The sequence below is a fragment of the Hemitrygon akajei genome, chromosome 21, assembly GCF_048418815.1.
Source record: "Hemitrygon akajei chromosome 21, sHemAka1.3, whole genome shotgun sequence".
Taxonomy (NCBI): Eukaryota; Metazoa; Chordata; class Chondrichthyes; order Myliobatiformes; family Dasyatidae; genus Hemitrygon; species Hemitrygon akajei.
In genome coordinates this window covers 51,619,192-51,643,513 of record NC_133144.1, presented here as the reverse complement: position 1 = coordinate 51,643,513, position 24,322 = coordinate 51,619,192, and the positions used below count along the sequence as shown (strand labels likewise).

At 41.8% G+C, this 24,322-nt stretch overlaps 1 protein-coding gene across 5 annotated transcripts in view; it reads right to left on the bottom strand.

Moving 5' to 3' along the window:
• The window catches only part of csgalnact2 (chondroitin sulfate N-acetylgalactosaminyltransferase 2), a 68,418-nt gene extending 49,428 nt beyond the window's left edge, over window positions 1-18,990 (bottom strand). Inside the window, exons 1-4 of one of the 5 annotated variants that reach the window (XM_073025401.1) lie at window positions 18,891-18,990; window positions 9,767-9,879; window positions 6,652-6,774; window positions 5,754-5,794 (exon numbers count right to left, since the gene is read on the bottom strand). The gene's annotated coding sequence lies outside the window, so the exon portion shown is untranslated. Of the gene's footprint in view, window positions 1-5,753; window positions 5,795-5,874; window positions 6,000-6,651; window positions 6,775-9,766; window positions 9,880-18,890 lie in introns of those variants that run through there. The other 4 variants (XM_073025400.1, XM_073025403.1, XM_073025402.1 and 1 more) reach the window with 4 other exon arrangements.
• Window positions 18,991-24,322: the final 5,332 nt, after the last annotated feature.

Below are 24,322 nucleotides of genomic sequence, written 5' to 3'. Positions count from 1 at the left end.
TTTTTGAACCGCAGTCTGTCGGCTCATAACACAAGTGTATACAACTGACGTTATTTAAAAACTATTTGCTTTGTAATGTCTAACAGCCATTTCTGGCACCTTCAAGTCTGAATGCTTGAAACCACAGTGAGCAAAACAGTTCTGAATTGTTCTACTAACTTCTTGCCAACTATCAGAGACAAAAATCACTGCTTTTTGAACACAAACGCAGGCAACTAACTCTACTTAAAATTCTGATCACTCTACGTACGGTGTAGTGCCTAAGGGCCATGCAAGTGCACACGATTGATGCTATTTAGAAACTGTTTGGCAACAGTCTTCTGCCCAAATTAAGTGGCATAGTGTCCCAAATAAACAAAGCAAATCCTGACTATTTTAATGATTTAGATTTTCGTTGTTTAAGAGTTGTCCCAAATAAATGGCTATCCCGATTAAACAGAATCTACTGTGTGTGTATATGAGTACACACAAACAGATAAACATATCACCATCTATTCAAAGTTTTGATTCCTTGGAATTTAAATTGAAGTGGTGCCCAACTTCTTCCTCATCTCTCCTCTGGCTAGAGAGATGAGAAAGAAACAGAATCTAAATGCATAGATAGAGCATAAATGAGGCCTGAATGTAGCTACTTATCTTCCAATACTCATCCCAGCCAAATTTTCCTCATTTTTTTCCTGAAGGCAACATTAATGTCAGAACAACTCCAGTCAACCCAATCAACAGGTTTACATACGAATAAATGATACAAGAAAAGTAATCCCAAATAATATGCTTCCTTTGGCTCTTTGGAAAATCCACAGATCTGGCTCATTCCAGTACAGGGTAAAGACAAGGTGAAAAATTTCCCTTCAGTAAGGAAGCTTTTCACTTGGATAAGACATTAACTTATGGAAAGTGCTGAGTATCTGAAAGTGCTCAAAAAGACCACGTCTTATGGGTTTAAAATCTGGAGCCTGCAAAATAAGGTGAGTAGATTCGTAGAGATAGGAAACATTTGGAGAGTTAAGAGGATCTGTGAGAGAAACATTTTCCATAACAATCGTACCATAAACCTCAAAACCGAAGATAAAATTAGCACAGTCACAGGGACCAGGTAGAATTTTGCAGAGGGTCTCAGAATTGTGTCAGTAGAGAAGGCTAACAATCTTTGAGATTATACTGCAAGGTGATGACTTGCAACAAAATTACAACTCATTTTTTGCAGGGAGTATTCTTATAGTGTCATGAAATCATTTTAAAATGATTCCTGGAGTATTGTGTGCAGTTTTGGTCTCCAAATTTGAGAAAGGACATTTTTGCTATTGAGGGAGTGCAGCATAGGTTCACAAGGTTAATTCCCGGAATGGCGGGACTGTCATATGTTGAAAGATTGGAGCGACTGGGCTTGTATACACTGGAATTTAGAAGGATGAGAGGGGATCTGATTGAAACATATAAGATTATTAAGGGATTGGACACACTGGAGGCATGAAGCATGTTCCCACTGATGGGTGAGTCCAGAACTGGAGGCCACAGTGTAAGAATAAGGGGTAGGCCATTTAGAACAGAGATGCGGAAAAACATTTTCACCCAGAGAGTGGTGGATATGTGGAATGCTCTGCCCCAGAAGGCAGTGGAGGCCAAGTCTCTGAATGCACTCAAGAGAGAGTTAGATAGAGCTCTTATAGATAGCGGGGTCAAGGGATATGGGGAGAGGGCAGGAACGGGTTACTGATTGTGTATGATCAGCCATGATCACAGTGAATGGCGGTGCTGGCTAGAAGGGCCGAATGGCCTACTCCTGCACCTACTGTCTATTGTCTATAAAATACTTGACAAGTTTGTGAAAGTATGAATGTAACATCTAATATTTTAAAATTTGGATTTTTTTATATATACGAAATACTTTAATCTGGTAGCACTATTCTAGAACTCATCATCCTAACTCACTGCTCCTTGTCATCAAACACTGGTCTCTCAGGAGCTATTGCTCACAGTTTCCATTATTCAAGAAAGACACACTGTTTCATGAAGTTCTTCCTAACATGTTTGCTTTCAATGCGCTTACTCTAAAAGTCGAGGCAGCAAACCAAAAATAAAACGTCCATGCCATGGATCTGTAACAGGCTTATTAACTCCTTTGCCTACACAGCCACCTTTATCAGAAGATGAGGTTTAACATCTGAAGTAGAGCAATGTACAGGACCGTGTGAAGAGCATGACTCCACTCAGCCATTCCCGCCCAATATCACACATTTCCAAGCTGCAACTTTTAATTCTCTCTCCCCTCCATTTTATAATAAAAAGGCAAAATTCTGGAAGTACTCACAAGTCAGAAAGCATTTAAGGAAAAAAACATATATATTTCAGGTCTGGAGCATTAATTAGTACTGGGAAAGGGAGGGAATGGGGTCGGTTTAGGTGGGCTATGTGTAAAACAATAAACAAACAGCTCTGACAGGGTGAGTTGAGTGACTTAATGCGGCTGCCAAAATCTGATTAAATTTCCACTGTGGGATATAACCTGCAACCAGATGGATTGTACAAAACAAAACCAAAGTGATGGCAGGCAGAAATGGCCGGCTCTGATACATTAAAGAAATGTAAGGAAAGAATTATCTGAAGCTGGAGAACTAAATATTAAGACACAAGAGGTACTGCAGGTGCTGGAAATCTAGAGCAATGAAGGGTCTCAGCCCAAAACATCAAATGTTTATTCCCATCCATAGATGCTGCTTGACCAGCTGAGCTCCTCCAGCACATTGTGTGGATGGAGTAAAATATTAAATCCTGCAGGCTGCAAAATGCCCAGATGGAAGGCAAGATCAGTCATACAGCATGGAAACAGGCCATTCAGCCCACTACATCTACACCAACCAGAAGGCACTGATCCATAATAATCCCATCTTCCTTGGCCTGTAGCCTTTGATGTCTAGGCTCATTGCTCTGTCAAAACTGTACATGGTTTAAAAAAAACACATCCATGTTGTGCCAATGTTGCTCCTTACGCTTGCATTGGGCCTCACTGTAACAGGGCAGAAACATCAGTGTGGAAATAGGACGTGAATTGAAGTGACAGGCAACCTGAAAATCTGGATCACTCCTGTAAACATAGTACAGGTACTCTGCCCCTTCCTCAGATGTTGCCTGAGTGTTTCCAGTATTTTGTGTTTGTATTTCAGGTTTCTAAGATTTATTTATTTACAGTCCTTCATGAGGATTGTTTACTTTTCCATAGATGCTGCCTGGCCTGCTGAGTTCCTCCAGCATTTTGTGTGTGTCACTCTCTCCATCGATGCTGACTAACCCTTTCAGTATTTTCTGGCATTTTGTGTTTATTTAGTAGAATTAGCACTACATTGCTCCCAAGATCCAGGGTCCTCCATCTTCACTTAATGGTAGGGGTAAGCTTTATTTGTTCTACACTACAAGATCTCATTACAACTAAAGTAAATAATGCATTAACTAATTGTACCAAATAAAGGGGAAATTCAGTAGGACACCTTGAAAAATGCAGCATTGCATGGAGTTTTATTTTTAAATTAAAGAAAACAACTAGGGTACTTGGTAGCCGACAGATATTATCTTTGGATAGAGTCCAAGTAATTCCAAATCTTAAAAAGGCATTACAGCTGGACTAGAAGTGAAGCTCTTTATTCTCCATCAAAATTCAAAGCAAGGATTTGAACAATAACAATTAAACATGACAATTTTACCTTTTAGTAAATTGTCCCATTACATCCCATGGGAGCACATTATAATAAAATTTCATACTGCCACAAATAGTAAGCAAGTGGCCAAAGGCTTGGTCAACATTAAGTCAAAATGGTCACAGAGAGGGCAAAAACTAACACATTTATGGAGGGGATTGCAGAGTTTTGGACTCAGGCAACTGAAGGACTACTACCAAGAATACAGAATTAGAAGATTGTGGATTAGGGCTATAGAATTTAAACATAACTAGACTGAGAACAATGGATTCAGTTTTTAAAACATGTATGAAACCACACACATGTAATGGCTGAGGAACTGTAGGCAAGAAAGCTATGTGTAGAAATGACAGAAAATCAGACACAAACTTGCTTTAGACTGCAATCTAACTTAACTCAAGTATTTCCCACCTCTTTTTATTAACAGAATTACTGCAATTGTAAGTAATACAATAAACCCTTACATTGTTATAAAATAAAATAAAAATTGCACAATAAGCTGAGGTTTGATTTGATATTTTAAAATAACTACCCAAGAAGTGATTACTGTACGCGGTGTATTCCAAATACAAAGTGCCACTAAGCCCATTCATTTCAATAACCTCTGGTAATTTATATTTCCCTCAGGAAGCAGGCAAGACCATGAAATAAACACTGTGATGATCTTCATCCAGGCAATATAACCCACATTTAGCTTTGATGAGGAATAGTCCAGCAAACATAAAAAATAAAGAATCTACAGCACTTTCAGCATTATCCATGTGGGAAATATTAATAAAAGGTTAACTTATAAACGTCTGAATTTTACCTATTCAGGAGAAAGATGGCTTGTCTCCCATTCACTTTTTAAATATACGCGGATTCTGGTTAATTGGGCCATCATTTAATCATGGCAGCCGCTAATTTGATACAAATCTTAAAGAACAAAACCAAATCAAGAAAATTGCTAGGATTCCCTTGGTTTATTTGGGACACTAATTGGGGCAGAACTGCCAAATAGATTCTAACTAGTGTTAATCATGGACATCTATGTGGCCATAAGATACTACACCATGCTTAAAGTGAAGTCTTTGAATAATGTCCGTTTTGTGTGTTTATGTAAAAAAAAACTGTAGTTTTCGTAACTGATAGTTGTGAAAATAAGCAGCAAGACAATTCAGAACAGTTTTGCTCACTATGGTTTCATGCATTCAGGGTTGGAAATGCCAAAAACTGTCAGAAGTAAAAATGAAACAAATTCACTGCATCAACAAGTTAGAAACTACAAATAATTTGAAGGTATTGACAATCTTCTTGAATATTACAATGAAAATGAAGATTTAGAGGATGCAATCATCAATAGAATTGCATAAAAGCAGACCGTTATCCAAACTGGGTCCCAGCCGTGAAAGGAGGGTTGGGCACAGCGCTAGCAACCCCACCCCGCTAAAAACGCAGAGCTACAGAAATACGAACAGAAGCTCCAAAGACCTCATCCCTGGGACAGGAAGAATCTTTGAAGATGGGCTACACCTAGAGACAACTTGGAAGACTGCTCCATCTCAGGACTCTACCAAGCTGTTATTGGTGGCCTATGCTCCTGTAGGAGTGATGGATTTAAGCAGAAGTAGTACACTTTGTAAGTAAGTAACAATAATATTAAAAATCACAATTTATTGTAGTTTGACTCAGGAAGTTAATTTCCTGAAAATGAAATGCAAGGTTCTATTATCTTCCCAACGGCAATGGTTTCCACTGTCCCATAATAATCTTTAAATTTTTGATTATATCAACCCTTTCAAGTGCCTCATTCCTTTAATCTTTACATCTGGCTTCCACTTTTTTTTTTACATCCCTGCCCCCAAGTCATAATTAAGCTTACAAGAAAAGCTACTACAATCTTAAATCTGTGTTTAATAGAATAATTTATAACAACAAAGGCAAACTTATTGTTTTGGCTGGGCCAGTCAGCATAGATGGAACTTCTTCAGTTTTTTAAAAAACTTTTTAAAATAAGATCACTCACCAAATAGTTATGCCTGCTTTCATGCTCTAAATCTACTTCTGTGAGCAACAACTTACCCATATCAATCCTCTCACTCTCCTGGCTTGTTCAATACCGTCTGGAAGGAAAGAAAGGCACTTCAGTGTCTAACTACAGCTGTCTTGCTCAAAGTAAAGCAGCCCATGTGTTTGTCATTACCTCCACCTACTGCAAATGTCTGCAGCACCGACCATCAGTGCTTCATGTATTTACTGTAAGTGTTGTCCTGGACTGGAACCTGCAGCAATGTCAGTAAAACAGCTGAAGACTTTTTCTAGGGAATCTGGAGGAGGAGGTTAATAGGAGGAGGGGCATAAAAGGAAGTAAGAACCACTCCTTTATTGGCAGCTGAACCTCTGACAAAATAAAATTTTGCTTAAGAGAATACAATTTTCATCTATCTAAATCCCACCTGGTTTCTTTACAATTTCTTGCTGAATTATCTCAGTTCTGTTAGCGAGAGAAAAAGATACTTCTTTGAAGAATTTCTTCAAAAGGAAATGCCTCAAAAAAGGCAGCATCATTAAAGACCCCTGTCATCCAAGACATGCTCTCTTTTTATTACTCCCATCAGGCAAGGACTATTAATATTAATAATCTTTAAAAAAAAAATACAAGTCTATGCAGAGAATTGGTATTAGAAAAATATCCTTCCCCCCCTCTCTTTCTGTATACTGAACGTTCTTGACTAGTCTTTTGAGTCCTGGTAACAGAATTGGATGAAGTGGCTTGGATAAGCTTCTGAGCCACACAGTGCCAGGGTAATGAATGAACACATTCATGGCCAGTTTAGTGTTCCAAACTGACATCAGATTCACTCATTATTTCTGTTGGGGACTGATGCCCAGGTGGAACAGAAAACTTTACAAACATAACTGTGAGTTAACTAAGATCTTTGCTGAGGTTCCCAACCAAAAAGCAGTTCCAAGCACTGACCAGAAAAGAGGGCACTGCTCCCCCATAAAGATATCCAACACCTCTGCCGCCACCCTTGGCACAAATGTCCTTTCCCAATTCATCTTGTGCACTGTGTGCAGGTCATCTGGACAAAGGCTAAGTCTAGCAATACAAACAGAAAAAAAACACATTGCATGCGAGAAGATGAAACCCACAAGCATTTCCCTTGTGTTGTGTCCAAGAATGAATTATGAAAAGAAGCTTTTTACACTTGGTCATTTCAGTTTTGAAAGGGAATCTTTATTTTTAAAGAGACACAAGGTTAGTCCAGCTTATGGCAAGCAGCACTCTGACTACAGAGCAAAGGAAAATCGATAGAAACTACAAAAAAGATTATCATATTAAAAAGATATAACTGTTGAAGTTATATCAACAATGATTATTACTAAGACTTGTCATCAATAAGTAATGAAAAACAAAGTTTTTACAAATGTAATATTTCCAAATGAATGAAATAATTTAAAACAGGTAAAATCTGTATAATTGAAGCATGTTTACTTGCTATATTAATACAGGTGATACGACTGGCAGCTCAAATGTGTGAAGCCGATGGGCTGGGGGGCACACAGAATGCAGCATTAATTCTTTGTCTTTGCCTTTGATACCTGGAAAATACTGAAATGAAATCTGAATCTCCTTGAAGGGCTTAGAACACAGAATAGTACACCGCGTATACTATAATAGGGACCACGTATCAAACCTATCTATTTGCATATTTACTTTAAAACTAATGGCAATGTGGCAACTAGATGCAAAGTGTTCTCCAACGAAAACTTCTGTCACCTGTCTTGTCTCATTCCCAAACAGCAGATCAAATATCACGCACTCTTTCACTGAGACTTCCATGTACTGATTAAGGAAACCTTCCTGAATATATATGACAAACTCTATCCCATCTAGTTCTTTTACAGTATGTGAGACCTAGTTAATATGAAGGAAGCTAAAATCACCTACTCTAACAACCTTATGTTCCTTGCTACAATTTGCAATCTACAAATCTGTTCCTCTAATTCCTGTGAACTGTTGGGTGGTCTATAAAGTAGCCCGGTTATGCATTTCTTATTCCTCTGTTCCACCCATAAAGCCTCACTAGTCAAGTTCTCCAATCTGTCCTGACTGAGCACTGCCGTGACATTTTCCTTGACTAGTTATGCCATCCCTCCCCCTTATTCCCTCCTGCTCGGTTATATCTAAAACAAAGGATCTCCAGGATATTGAGCTGTCCTGCCCCTTCTACAACCAAGTCTCACTAGTAGCTACAATATCATAATTCCAGTTGCCATTCCATACTCTGAGCTCTTCTGCCTTTCCTACAATACTTCCTGGCAGCTCAGGACAGGAGTCATACCGTGCTCAACGTTTTGACCCTTGACTTTGTCTTAACAACATCTGTCTCCACAACCACTCTACTATCTGTTCTGACACTATGGCTCCCATCCCCCTGCAACTCTATTTAACCTCTGTGCTTCCCTCGCACCCCACCACCCCATACAGCACTAGCAAACCTTTCCGCTACGATGCTAGTCCCTCTCCAGTTCAGGTGCAAACTGTCTCTTTTGTACAGGACACAGTTTCCCAGGAAGAGAGGCCTTTGATCCAAAAATCTTATGCCCTCCCTCCTACACCAAATCCTTAGCCACATGTTAAGCTGCATAATCTTCCTAGTTTTGGCCTCACTAGGACATGGCACGAGTAGCAATCCTCGATCACAACTCTGGAGGTCCTGTCCTTTAACTTAGCACCCAAGTCCCTGAACTCATTTTGCAAAACCTCATCACTCTTCCTACCGATGTTACCTGGACAAAGACCTTTGGGTGCTCACACTCCCACTTGAGAATACTGAAGACCTGAGTCAAGATGTCCTGGACCTTGGCATCCAGGTAGCAACATATCATCCTCAAATTTGTATTTATCTACAAAACCTTCTTTCTGCTCCCTAACTAATGAATCCTCTATCACCACAGCTCACCTCTTCTCCCCCCACTTCCCTTCTGAGTCACAGAGCCAGACTCAGTGCCAGAGGCCCAAATGCAGTGACTTTCCCCTCCTGTTATCCCCCCCCCCCAACAGTATCCAAAGTGGTATACTTGTTATTGAGGGGGTTGGCCACAGAGGAACTGTGCACTGGTTGTTTAATCCCTTTCTGCTTCCTGACTGTTACTCAGTCTCTTGTGTCCTGCACCTTAGGTGTAACTACCACTCTATATGTCCTATCGCCCCATCAGCATCCCAAATGATCCAGAGTTCATCCTGTTCCACCTCCAACTCCTTAACGCGGAGTGTTTGAAACTGCAGCTAGATGCACTTCCTGCAGGTGCAATCATCAGGGATCCTGGAAGTCTCCCTACCTTTCTACATCCTGCAAGAGAAGCATCCTATTATCCTGCCTGTTCTCCCTACTGTTCTAACTGTGCAAATATAAAGAAAGAAAAGCAATAAATAAATTTACCTACAGTTTTTTCACCTTCTCACACTCAAGCCTCTCCTCGCTGAAGCTTCAAAGAGCTAAATGCTCAAAATCCCCAGTCTAACACTGTCCACTCCAACAAAGGCCATTCCACTTGTCCCCGTCTTATTTAAGTTGCTCTTCCCAATCAATTTCAATCACTTATTGGCCGCCACTCTAAACACCAAACTGCTGCGAATTGATGCGTTATGTACTCAGTCAGTGAACTTGCGTAAGCTACGTCCGATCGCTGATTGTCGCTACTCTAGGCAGAGACTACAAGAACTCATTGAGTCACACATCTGGAGTTAGCCCTCAAAAGCAGAAAAATATGGGAAGGTTTGAAAAATATTGGTACTTGTTGCAAATGAGAGCAAGAAAGAGGACAGGACTGAGAGATGTTTGTTATCCCATTTCACTTGCTAAATAACATGCTCCAGTAAGTGCTCTTAAGTCTGTGGTGGAGAAAAAAACTCTCAGTCCAAACTAGTGAGGTGTTAATCCTTAAATTATGTTTTTTAGCTCACAGTTGGAAAAGGTAACCTATGAGTCTAAACTAATCCCAGCAATTCATAGGTGGCTTTAAAAAAATGACGAATCTGATGGCATATCCAAAACAAACAACACAGCGGAATTGCGCAACCCTACCTTATACAATACAGCAATTCAGACTTTCAAGAACACAAGAGATTCTGCAGACGCCTGGAAATCTTGAAGAATACACACAAAGTGCTGGAGGAACTCAGCAAATCAGGCAATACCTATAGAAAGGAATAAACAAACAACATTTTGTGCCAAGACCCTCCAGTAGGGCTATAAATGAAGAGGGAAGAAGCCAGAATAAGAGGGTAGGAGTGACTGGAAGGAGTACAAACTGTTAGATAATAGGTGTAAGCAGGTAAGGGGGGGGAATGGGTAGGTGAGAGAGGAAGGAATGAAGGAAGAAGCTGGGAGGTGATAAGTGGAAGAGATAAATCCTCATCTCCTCCCTCTGTTGCCCTTCCTCTTTCACTTTCTCCCTTGGTCTCTCTTATCAGATATGTTCTTCAACAATTCAGATGCTTTTTTTGCCCAACCACCTTCCCCCTCATCTGGTCTCATCTATCACCTAATAGCTAATACCCCTTTTCCTCCCCCACCTTCTTATTCTGGCTTCTGTCCCCTTCCTCTGAAGCCTGAAGCAGGGTCTCAGCCCGAAACACTGACTGTTTATTCCTTTCCATTGATGCTAACTGACCTGCTGAGTTCCTCCACCATTTTGTGTGTGTTCCAATCAGATTATCAAGTTAAGGTAAATCAACCCACGTCGGAAACAATCAATAGGTTGTTCTAGACAAAGGAAAGGTGCAAATTACCTCTTGGTCATCAGACGTTTATTATACACATGCTGATCTATAAAATATTTACTTGGTGAATTCTTCAGAAATGTGGGTAAGGGGCTCACAGAAGTACATTAAAACTTCAATGACTCTGAGTTCAATAAATGAACTGAAAAAACATTGCATTCCCAATGAAAACTGTAGCACTAGTCACTACAGTTAAACATTTCACAATCTTTCAGCTATCAAAATCATTTCTCCAGTTTGAAGCAAGTTCCCCATTCAAGATCAAAGACCCAAGTCACCACAGGAGCCAATAGTGTGATGATGAAGAGTAACGCCCATCATCACACCAATTATATCCCCAAAGAATCCTGTGACACCTCATCTCACTTTCATTCATTCCAGATCTCAATCCTATATTTTTATAGTATTCTTGCCAAAAGGGTCAATAAATACACATTTTTGTCATCATTTATCTCAACAAAGCTATATCATGTAATAAAATAATCTTTCTGAGATAAAACATGAACTCTGTTTTTAAAAAAGTTCAGCACCATGTACTTGAACATGTAACTCATTCAAATTAAGACAAGAAATGTTGTTCAAGTCTTGGGATTTAAAGGGGGAGGTATGTACAAATCAGTCTGGCTATCAATACGGTAGCCTGATCGTCAGATGAGATGCACTACCAGAGCATCAATAAAGGATTAGCTTTATTTGTCATATATACATAGAAACATACAGAGAAATGCATGGTCTTGTGTCAATGACCAACAGTCTGAATATGAGCCGAAGGCAACCTGCAAGTGTCACTGTGCTTCTAGCACCAACATAGCATGCCCACAACTTACTAACCCTAACCTATCTGTCTTTGGAGCGTGGGAGAAAACAGAGTACCCAGAAGAAACCCACAGAGTCACGGGGAGAACATGCAAACTCCTTACAGACAGCAGCGGGCATTTAACCTCAATCGCTGGCACTAACCGCTACGCTACCAAGCCTCCCAGGGTCAAAGAGGCAGGGAGTGTTTTTTCCCAAAGAATGCTTAGAATGAGGCACTTGTTATCACAGAGTGTGGCTGAGATTTTCCTTCCATAGACACATATGGGGCAAAGATTTTAAAACAGGGATGAGCTAAGCAAGGCTGAGGATAAAGTAGGCACAGACTGGACCAAATTACCCATTTCTGCTGACTCTATACAACTTAGCTTCAGGCAACTGAAACTCCTGGGCAGTGAGTTTATCTTACCACATCAAAGGCAAAAACCAAATTCAATTAAACAAACCTGGCATCAACGGTGCACTAACATGTAGTGGAACTGTATGACATGTCGGGTTCCAAGTGAGGATCAGTTGTTTCTAACCAATTCAGGAAGCAAGCTTCCTCTATAGTCTTTATGAGCTTCTTGGAAATCACTTCAAGAAAAGGAATACCTCAGAGAAATTCAGTTGGGACTGTTCCCACACTTACTGTATAATTAGGGTGTAGCATCTCACCTGCAGAGTTGCTTAACATGATGACATCATTTTGCAATCACTCTGTGAACTAGGGAGTCAAAACTTTCAATACAACTTTAACTCAGTAATGCTTAAGCTGGTTAAAATTGCTATCAGTCTAATTTGAAGGCAGCACTCCAACTTGTCTCGTGGTACTTTGAATATTGTGTCAAGTCCTGGCCATGAGACAAAGCATTCCAGCTTGGCTCAAAAATGGAACCTTACTCTCAAAAGGACCAAAGGAAGCTAAAGAAACTTGGCATTCTCACCCTGAAAATGTGGGAAAAGGAAACCTCAAACCATCCAAACAGCTTAGCAGAGATTCCTCAAGAATTATCAAGAGAGTATGTTGAATGGTTTGTAAGTTTGCATCTTGCTTGTGGGCTTGTTGGATAATAACTCGCTCATTTTGCAATGTAATCATCTTTGTGATATATTCCAACCTCCCAACCCCCACCCCCATCCAAGTGAGGAGCCATCTTCTTGAACTGGTGCAGTTGTTCTGTTACACAGACGCAAGGTAGGAACCTTCAGCATTCAGGCTTATAAATGACGACGATTTCAGGATAAGAACCACAGAAAAGTTACAGAAGGAGGCCACGTAGCCCATCAAGTCTGTGCCAGCTCAATGTGTGAGTAATCATTCTAGCTCCATTTCACCACAGCCCTGCAATTCTTTTCCTTTCAGGTACTTAACCGATTCTCTTAAGAATGCCCTGATTAAATCTCTTTTCACTACTCATTTGGCAGAGCATCTACATCCTAAACACTGCACAACAAGGTCTGCATCATGTCATTACTTACTTTGCCAGTTATTATTCTAGGTTCTCTGGTTCTTGACCCTGTTTCACTCCAATGACCTTCAGGATGTTAAATATCTGCATTCACATCTCCTCCAGAACGCTTCTTTTCTGAGGGGAAATAACTATCTACATACACTATTATTTCTAAGCACCTTTTATAAAATTTAACAAGAATTAATGAACTGAATACAATAGTCCAATTTGCTTGCAACTATGTTTTATCAAAAGAAGATCATTGTAACTTCCTTGCTCCTATACATTCTAACTTCATTTATAAAACTCAGATTAAACATTTTTCTCACAATTTGCCCTACCACTTTCAATGATAAGCTCCTAACCGTTTTTAGATTTAGCTATTCCCGTACTCTAATTGATATTGCTCTTTGAATCAAAATGGAAGACTTTTTCTACCTTAAATTTTGTCTGTTCATCTACTGCACCAGCCTAGCTACAGATTCAGAAGTCACAGAATTATAGCACAGAAACTTGCCCTTCAGCCCACTACATCTACACCAACCACCTTGCCCATTCATAGTACTCCCACTTGCCTGCAATAAGGCTTCTATGCCTTACAAATGTAATGGTTAATAGAGATGCAAAACCCTCTGCCAGTGCCCCAGCAGCTTGATCCTCTGTTTTCCAAAGCATTCTGTTATAGATCTTATCCAGCCCTAGGGATCTACCCGCCTTACTGCATTCCAAGGCATCTAACAACTCAATCTTCTTAAAACCTACTTTCTCCCGACAATCAACATATCCCTCCCTGAATTGACTATCCTCCACATGCTTCTCCTTGGTGAATGCAGATAAAAGCACAGTACCTCACCACATCCCTTCACTCCCTACAGTGCATAGCAGTTAGCATAATAATATTACAGCATCAGCAATTAGGGCTCAATTCCTGCCATGGTCTGAAAAGAGTTTGTACATCTCCCTGTGACTGCATGGGCTACTTCCGGGCACTCCAGTTTTCTCCCACATTCCAAAAAAAAGACAATGTACGGGTTAAGGTTAGTAAGTTTTGGGCATGCTATGTTGATACTGGATACAAGGCAAAACCTGTGGGCTGCTCCCAGCAGTTATTTGGACTGTGTTGGTCGTTGAATCAAATGCTCTTCACTGTAGTTTCATTCTTTCAATGTACATGTGATGAATAAAGTTAATCTTCATTTACGCGAGGCAATTTCCCACTAGCATTCTTTTTACACCTCTATGCAAGTTGCTTACATATCTCTTCCTCTGACTAATGGGAGGCCTGTAGTGTAATCCCAGCAACATGGCTGCGCCTCTTTATTCGTAAACTTTAGCCCTATGATCTTGTAAAATCTCCCCCCCCTCCAAAAATATTCCTCAATTTCCTCAGTCCACTCCTTTCACCCTATGAAACATCACACCCAATATATCATCCTTTGTCATTTCCACCAGCTACAATGAGATCCCAGTGTCAAACATATCTTCTCCACCCTAAACGTTTCCAACATTCACAGGCACAGCTCCCTCTGCAACTCACTGGTCTACTCATCCCTCACCACCCACCCTGACCTCTGACACTTATCCCTACATCGCAGAACACGTAACACTTGCCCTTGCACCCTCTCCCTCACCACCATCCAGAGACCTAAACAGCCCTTCTAGGTGAGGCAAAAATTCACATGCCCCTCCTCTAACCTGGTCTACAATACTTAGTGCTGTTGACATGGCCTCCTGCACATTAGCTAGTCCAAGCGCAGATGGAGCAATTGTTTTGCAGAGCACCTATGCTCTATCTGCAATTCCCATTCTCACACTGACCTGTCCATTGCCACGAGGGTGAGGCCCAATGCAAACGACTCCTCATATTCCACCTGGATAGTTCACAACACATTGGCATGAACAGTGAGTTTTCCAGTTTTAGATAATCTCCCCTCCAGTAGGTTTCCTCCCTTCCCATCCTTTCCTCCAAGAAGACAGTGGACCATGGAATAGAGGGAAGGAGGTAGGGAATCAGAGGGATGTGATGGGAAAGTAATGAAAGGTGGAGAGGGACGAGAACAGTGAGAGATCCATCAGATTGAGAGAAACAAAGGGGGGGGGGAAGATGGGAAAAAAGATCTATCCCTTTCATTCGCCTCCCCCACTCATTTACCCCTCAGCTGTACTCACCTATCACTGGCAGTCTGTACTCCTCCTCCCACCTTCTTATTCTGGCTTCCTCCCACTTTCTTTCCATTCAGTTCTGATGAAGTGTCACAGCCCAAATCATCAACTGTTCACTTTACTCCACAGATGCTGCCGGACCTGCTGAGTACCTCCAGCATTTTGTGTGTGTTGGTCTGGATTTTGAGCAGCTGCAAAATCACTTGCAACATCCACCTGTCACTGTCTCCCAACTTCAACTTTCCCCTACTTGATGCAACCTGCCTACCATCCTTCACCACTCCTCATTGCCATCAATCTCCTCAGGCCCCTGTGTCACTACTCCGCTTCTCCTCGTTATACTGGCCACCTTCCCTCCCAATCCTGATGCAGTGTCTTGACCCAAAACATCGAAAATTCCTTCCTGCCCCCCCCCCCCCCACTGCTGCTCAACCCATTAAACTCCCCCAATGGATTGTCTGTTCCTCCAAGATATCCTCTCTACTTCTTGCTGTGATGTTCTCCCTAACCAGCAATATGACTCCCCCATCTCTACTAAATGTCTGTCATTCTAAAATTCTATATCCTGGCAGATAAGCCAGTCCTGCTCTTTACCAAATCATATTCCCATGACTGCAATATTGTAATTCTACATGTCAATTCATGCTCTAAGCTCATTTAACTTTCAAGGCTTCTTGCATTAGATAAATACAGTTAAGCACACTAACAACAACCCTCCCACACACCATGCTTCCTAATCTGCCTCGGCCTGCTTTGCATACTGGACTTACATGATTACCCTCTGCATTCAAATCCATACATCCACCTGCCACACTGCCGCTGAGATTCTCAACCCCTGCCAAATAAGATTAAACCCTTCCAGGTACTATGAGCAAACTCCCTGCAAGGACAATTAGTTCCCATTCTGTTCACATATAACCTGTCTGTCATGTACAAATCCCATCTGCCCCAGAAGCAATCCTAATGATCCATGCACCTCCCTCATAAACCAGATCTTCAGCCACACATTCATCTGCGCTCTTCTCCTATATTTTCCATTAAGTCAAGTATTAACCTTCAAACTTTATACATGTCACAACCTGCCAAGCAGAGAAAGCAGAAAGTGGGAATAAGCAGATTTTCTCAGATTGTCAGGCTGAGATTAATGAACTGATGGGACTGAGTTAATCACAATATAAATTGAGTGGCCACTTTATTAGGGTTACTGCTCATTAATGCAAATATCTAATCAGCCAATCATCAGAATGAGGAAGAAATGGGACCCAAGTGACTTTGACAGTGGAACGGTTGTTGGTACTGTACTTCTTCCCCTCCACCATCCAATTTCTGAATGGACATTGAACCCATGAACACTACCTCAGCACATTTTTTAAATTTTGCACTACTTATTTAATTATTTTATATTGTATATTTACATACTGTGATTCACATTTTTTTCCTCCATTATTATGTATTACATTGTACTGCTGCTGCAAAAGTAACAAATTTCATGACATATGCTGGTGAAATTAAACCTGACTAATTCTGAGATGGGATGCTTTGAGTATCTCAGAAACTGATCTCCTGGGACACACATACACAACAGTCTCTAAAGTTTATGGAGAATACTGAGAACAACAAAATAAAACACAGTGAGCAGCAGATCTGTGGGCAAAAACACTTTGTTAGTGAGAGAGGTCACAGGAGAATGGCCAGACTGATTCAAGCTGACAGGAAGGCAACAGTAACACAAATAACCTTGTGTTACAATGGTGGTGTGCAGAAAAGCATCTCTGAACACACAACTCATTGAACCTTGAAGTGGATGGGCTACAGCAGCAGAAGACCACGAACATACAGAAATACACTCAGTGGCCAATTTATTTTCCTGTACCTAATAAAGTGGCCACTGAGTGTATATCAATGATTTCAAAGTTCAATGTAAATTTATTATCAAAGTACCTATATGTCACCATATACAACACTGAGATTCATTTTCTTGTGGGCAATCACAGTAAATACGAGAAACACAATAGAATCAATGAAAGACTGCACCAACAGAATGGACAACAACTAATGTGCAAAACAAAAACAACAAACCATACAAATAAAAAAAGAGAAAAAGTAAAAATAATAAATAAATAAGCAAAAACTATCCAGAACATGAAATGAAAAGTACTTGAAAGTGAGTCAAATTCAGTGGGAACAGTTCAGTGACAGGTAAGTGAAGTTATCCCCTTTTTGATTTGATACCAAAGTGTGTGGGGATTGCAAAGAGGGAGGAAGATGTAAGGAGTCTTCAAAGGAGCGGGTGTGAGATTGGGCAACAATATCACACATGCAACTTAATGTGAAAAATTGTGCAGCTCTCTGTTTTGGTGCATGAAATGAGAAAATGGGTAATGGGTTCAAAGAGACCAATGTACCTTTGTACACAGTCACTGAAAGGCTAAATGCAAGTGTAGGAAATATTTACGATTTTGATGTACAGCAAAAAGCTGGAGAAACTGGAAGTATTTTTAGGTTTCTTTTCCATATTTTTTTCACAACAGCAAAGGAGGCCATTTGGCTCAAAGACTATGCCAGCACTCAGATTAATCCCATCAGTACTAGTACCCCTATTTATTTGTTACCCATTCTCTCTCATACGCACACCATTCCTTGTTGCCGCAAAGTTTCAAAGAGGTGTTGAAAATAATGAAGAATCAAAAGTACCACACACAAAATGCTGGAAGAACTCAGCAGGTCACGCAGGATCTATGGAAATGAATAAACAGTTGACATCTCAGGCTGAGACCCATCTGTAGAATCAAACCAATCTAGATAGAGACTATCTACCTCAAGACCACCTACTATGGTCAAGATCCAAAAGTCAACATCGTAAAGCAATTGACAATAGAATCAAAAGTGACACAAGCAAAAGCTCTCCTCTTCCACAGCACATAGTTAGCATATGGAATGCATCAAGGACTGCAGATGTTGGAATCTGGAACAACAAACAATCCACTGAAGAAACTCAGCAGATTGAGCTGCATCTGTAGGAGGGAAGAAACTGATGTTTCGGCTCAAAACCCTGCTCAGCCCAAAACATCAAAATTCTTTTCTGCTCAAGCCACTGACTTCCTCCAGCGGAATGTTTGCTCCATGTGGAATAGGTTGTCTGATGAGGTGGTGGTGGTGGAAGATTAGTTTATGGAGTTCAAAAGTAAAGAATCACAGGACCACAGATTAAGGGCAGTTAATCCAACACAATTGCAGAAAGCATACAGGACCTCAAGAGGCAGTATACTTTGCTGTTATCTACAACTCTATGTTTTGCAAAGCTAAAATATGATGGGAAACAAGTATAAACCTCTATACCATTATAAAATGCACTTCTGCAGTTATTTTTGTCATTTTCCCCCCATAGATTACCAAGCACGATATTTAATTTTAGCCAATGGAGATGGTATAACTGCCATGGGATGTTATTGAAGCATGAGTAACTGATATTACATCTCAAAAGATTTGTACCATTTACATTTTAGGTCATTCTGAAAAGGCTAGCTTGACTACATGTCAGGTGTGGACTACTCGTCACTGTTAATTCAAGAATTCACAAGATTTTTTTCCCCCCAAAGAGTGGTGAGAATGTGTAACTCTGCAAATTTTAAAGGGAATAATCTTTATGCAAGGAAACACATGGGAGAAAGCAACTGGGGAAACATTGATCAGTTTACAAGAGAGGGGGAGACAGTGCACAGAGAGCAAATATTGTCATGGACTGATTGTGAATTAGGATCAATGCTATGAGGCATAAGCTTTGCGGTGATGATGCTGGCAGATGGTGGAGTAAAGTGATCAGAAATCAGAGGATCTAGCAGGACAAGTGACTGGAGGATAACCGAGGGACGATAGAAGCTGCTGTGGAAGGGGAACTGGGGAGTAGATGGTGGAGGGTGGTATTTGTGTAAGGGAGCAAAATTTAAAGGGAGAACCCGCACTTGCCTAAACAGCTGCTAAGAGGAAAGGCAATCCCGGACTCCTCTTACTCACCCGCCGCGATGCCTCCTCGGGACAGCGCCGAACTAAAGTGCAGCCGCAGCACAACAGAGCAAAGCCCGCGGGGCGCTGACAGGGGCGGAAGCTTCTGTCCGGCAAACCGGAAGTTAATGCGGAAGCAAGAGGCGGGGGCGAGAGACTGAGCGCACGCCGTCGCCTAGCAACCGGGGCCCAGCAGCTGCTCCCCCCGGAGTTCAGTTCCAGGCAGGAGGGTGTTCGGACCAGACCAGCAAGAGGACTGTTTTAGGGCAGCATCCCTAATAGCCGGGGCTTCAACATCCACCAATAACCGTGCTGAGGAGTCGCCTCACTGCCCGGGGAGCAACACACACAAAATGTTGGAGGAACTCAGCAAGTCGGGAGGGAGATACCCCCGTTGGATCCTCCGATTTCTCATTCTTCTACTCCATTACCTCCCAACATCATCATCGCAAAGCCAGTGCCCCATAACCTTGATCCTCAGTGCATACTAATGTTTGTGCTCTGCGAACTGCCCTCACCCCCGCCTCTTCCCTTGTCAACTGGTCATCAGGACAGTAGCTCCCTACCACACTGACCTGCTGAGTTCCTCCAGCAACGTTTGTGAATTGCTCCAGATTACCAGCAAGTGCAGTCTCTCTTGTATCTGCACGCTGCCAGAGGATGTCTTTGGGACAGTGAGCTCCTATGCAACATCACAGTGTCCAGCCCAGTGCTATTTATCCTTTTGAGACAGAATGTTGATGCCGAAATTCAGAGAATCAAACAACCTGCTGCAAGAACACGGGTTGAGCAGCATCTGTGGGAGGAAAAGAAGCGGACAATTCCTTTCAAAGTACGAGGGGTGATTGATAGGTTCGTGGCCTAAGGTAGAAGGAGTCAATCTTAGAAAACCTAGCACATTTATTTTTCAACGTAATCCCTGCTACATTTACACACTTAGTCCAGCGGTCGTGGAGCATACGGATCTTGACCCTCCAGAAAGTGTCCGCAGCAGGGGTGATTGATAAGTTTGTGGCCTAAGGTAGAAGGAGATGAGTTATTTACTTAAAACTTTCTGCATAATCACTTTATGTTGACCTGCATGTGCATGTAACGAGAGCTGTATAACTCATCTCCTTCTACCTTAGGCCACAAACTTATCAATCACCCATCTGTGGACACTTTCTGGAGGTCCAAGGTCCATATGCTCCATGATCGCTGGACTAAGTGTGTAAATGTAGGAGGGGACTATGTTGAAAAACAAATGTGCTAGGATTTCTAAAATTGACTCCTACCTTAGGCTAAGATTTTATCACCCCTCATAAATTCTTTATCGAGTACGTATACTGTATGTCACCATACACTACTCTTAAGATTCATTTTCTTGCAGGCATTCACAATAGAAGAAAGAAATACGATGGAATCAATAAAAACTGACAAAAAACCAATGTGCAAAATAAGAGAAACTGTACAAATACAAAAAAAAAACAAATAAAAATAAATAAATAATAGTGAAAACATGAGTTGTAGGGTCCTTGAAAGTGTGTACATAGGTTGTGGAATCAGTTCAGAGTTGAGTGAACTTATCCACATAGGTTCAGAAACCTGATGGTAGAAGGGTAATGAATGTTCTTGAACCTGGTGGTACGGGACCTAAGGCTCCTACACCTTCTTCCTGATGGCAGCATTGAGAAGAGACCATGGCCTGGATGATGGGAGTCTTTGATAATGGATGCTGTTTTCATGTGACAGTGATCCTTGCAGAGTGCTCAGTGGTGGGGAGGGCTTTTCCTGTGATGGTTATGTGGGTTTTCCTCCCATTGATGCTGCTTAACCCACTGAGTTCTTCCAGCAGATTGTTATTTATCCTTTTATTCTATCATGGAGTACCCATGAGACTGACAGAATCCAGTTATCATTATCCATCCCTGAGAAGGTGCTAATATATCATCAATTTAAGCAGTTGCCTTTGACAGCACTCTCACAGTGATGATGACAATCCACTAGTGTTAAAAGAATGGTGATTTATTTAGATAGATAGATAGATAGATAGATACATTATTCATCCCCATGGGGAAATTCAACATTTTTTCCAATGTCCCATACACTTGTTGTAGCAAAAACTCATTACATACAATACTTAACTCAGTAATAATATGATATGCATCTAAATCACTAACTCAAAAAGCATTAATAATAGCTTTAAAAAAAGTTCTTAAGTCCTGGCAGTTGAATTGTAAAGCCTAATGGCATTGGGGAGTATTGACCTCTTCATCCTGTCTGAGGAGCATTGCATCGACAGTAACCTGTCGCTGAAACTGCTTCTCTGTCTCTGGATGGTGCTATGTAGAGGATGTTCAGGGTTTTCCATAATTGACCGTAGCCTACTCAGCGCCCTTCGCTCAGCTACCGATGTTAAACTCTCCAGTACTTTGCCCACGACAGAGCCCGCCTTCCTTATCAGCTTATTAAGACGTGAGGCGTCCTTCTTCTTAATGCTTCCTCCCCAACACGCCACCACAAAGAAGAGGGCGCTGTCAACAACTGACCTATAGAACATCTTCAGCATCTCACTGCAGACATTGAATGACGCCAACCTTCTAAGGAAGTACAGTCGACTCTGTGCCTTCCTGCACAAGGCATCTGTGTTGGCAGTCCAGTCTAGCTTCTCGTCCAACTGTACTCCCAGATACTTGTAGGTCTTAACCTGCTCCACACATTCTCCATTAATGATCACTGGCTCCATATGAGGCCTAGATCTCCTAAAGTCCACCACCATCTCCTTGGTCTTGGTGACATTGAGACGCAGGTAGTTTGAGTTGCACCATATCACAAAGTCCTGTATCAGTTTCCTATACTCCTCCTCCTGTCCATTCCTGACACACCCCACTATGGCCGTGTCATCAGCGAACTTCTGCACATGGCAGGACTCCGAGTTATATTGGAAGTCAGATGTGTACAGGGTGAACAGGACCGGAGAGAGTACGGTTCCCTGTGGCGCTCCTGTGCTGCTGACCACTGTGTCAGACCTACAGTCTCCCAACCGCACATACTGAGGTCTATCTGTCAAGTAGTCCACTATCCAATCCACCATGTGAGAGTCTACTCCCATCTCCGTTAGTTTGTGCTTTAAGATCTTGGGCTGGATGGTGTTAAAGGCACTAGAGAAGTCAAGGAATGTAATCCTCACAGCACAACTGACCCCATCTAGGTGAGAGAGTGATTTGTGCAGCAAATACGTGATAGCATCCTCCACTCCCACCTTCTCCTTATACGCAAACTGAAGCGGATCCCGGGCGTGCCTGGTTTGTGGCCTCAGATTCTGTATTATCAGCCGCTCCATGGTCTTCATCACGTGCGACGTCAAGGCAACAGGTCTGAAGTCATTCAACTCCTTTGGTTGTGGTTTCTTCGGTACCGGGACAATACAAGATGTTTTCCACTGTCTGGGTACTCTTCTCTGATCTAGACTCATGTTGAAGATGCGCTGTAGTGGTTCTCCCAGTTCAGTCGCACAGGCCCTCAGTAATCGTGGGGAAACTCCATCCGGTCCAGCCGCCTTGCTGGTACAGATCTTCCTCAGTTGACCTTCCACCTGTGCAGCCGTAAACCTGGGCGTGGGCCAGGTCTCCTGTGAGTGGATATTTTCCTGTGAGGGAAGTAAGCCTGGTGTGGAGTTCTGCAGTGAGGGTGAGATTGTGCTGTCGAACCTATTGAAGAAGTTGTTCAGCTGGTTCGCTTTCTCCACATCTCCACTTATGTTTGCCCCCCGCTTTGCACCACATCCGGTGATGATCTTCATCCCATCCCACACCTCCTTCATGCTTTTTTCCTGCAGCTTTTGTTCTAACTTTCTCCTATACTGCTCCTTTGCCCCCCTTATCTGTACTCTGAGTTCCTTCTGAACTCTTTTAAGCTCCAACCGATCACCATCTTTAAAGGCCCTCTTCTTCTGGTTTAGGAGGCCTTTGATGTGACTAGTGATCCAGGGCTTATTATTGGGATAGCAGCGAACAGTTCTAACAGGAACAACCGCATCCACACAAAAATTAATATAGTCCGTTGTGCATTCAGTGACCTCCTCAACGCCCCCACAGAGCCCCCCTTGCAGTACATCCCAGTTAGTAGTACCGAAGCAATCTCTCAGGGCCTGTTCAGCTTCAGGAGTCCACTTTCTAAAAGAGCGTGTGGTAGTGGGATGCCTCATCACAATTGATTTATATCTTGACTGTAACAAAACCAGGTTGTGATCAGCTTTCCCCAGTGCAGGCAGCGGGGATGCACTATATGCATCCTGCCTTATGCTATAATTAATGCTATATTTCCAAGCCTTAGCAGCATGTGACTTCATATGGAACTTGTAAATGGAAGCATGTCCATTGGCAGCTGTACCTTTCAATAATCTAGACTCATCAGTAAAGCAATCAACCCTTTGCTTAATACTGTTTGTAAGAGCTTGCTGTGTAATTTGTCTGCCATATTTCCTACGTTATAGAAGTGACTTGTGTTTCAGACAAAGGTATTAATTGACTATGAAAGGAATTATAGAATTCCAAGAATACACACAAAATGCTGGTGGAACACAGCAGGCCAGGCAGCATCTATGGGAAGAAGCACTGTCAACATTTCGGGCCGAGACCCTTTGTCAGGACTAACTGAAAGGAAAGATACTAAGAGATTTGAAAGTAGTGGGGGGAGGGGGAAATGCGAAATGATATGAGAAGACCGGAGGGGTTGGGATGAAGCTAAGAGCTGAAAAGGTGATTGGCGAAAGTGATACAGAGATGGAGAAGGGAAAGGATCATGGGACGGGAGGCCTCGGGAGAAAGAAAGGGGGAGGGGGGAGCACCAAAGGGAGATGGAGAACAGGAAGAGAGATGGGCAGAGAGAGAGAAAAAACAAACAAACAACTGAATATGTCAGGGATGGGGTAAGAAGGGGAGGAGGGGCATTAACGGAAGTTAAAGAAGTCAATGTTCATGCCATCAGGTTGGAGGCTACCCAGCCAGTATATAAGGTGTTGTTTCTCCAACCTGAGTGTGGCTTCATCTTGACAGTAGAAAGTTTTGATAGAATAGAATTCCAAGTTTTGCTTTTGCCTGTGAGAATGTGTGCATGGTATGGTTCAGGTGCACATTAATGGAAAATTGTGTCAGTTATGTTTCAGTTAATAGCTCATATTACTTGAACACTCCCTCTCTTCTGCACTGACATTTCACTATATGGACATACAGTAAGTTGCTTTCAGACAGGTGCACTCAAACCTTTTCACACTCAAACCTCATGTATCCTTCATGGTCTTTAATGTAACCAAAACTGACATCATTAAAGCAAGTATCTCCTCGCATCACCATCATTATTTGCTGTGTGATATTACCTAGGATATCATGGTCTTTGACCATGATTATTCTTGGCAAATTTTTCTACAGAAATGCCCTTCTGGGCAGTGTCTTTACAAGACAAAT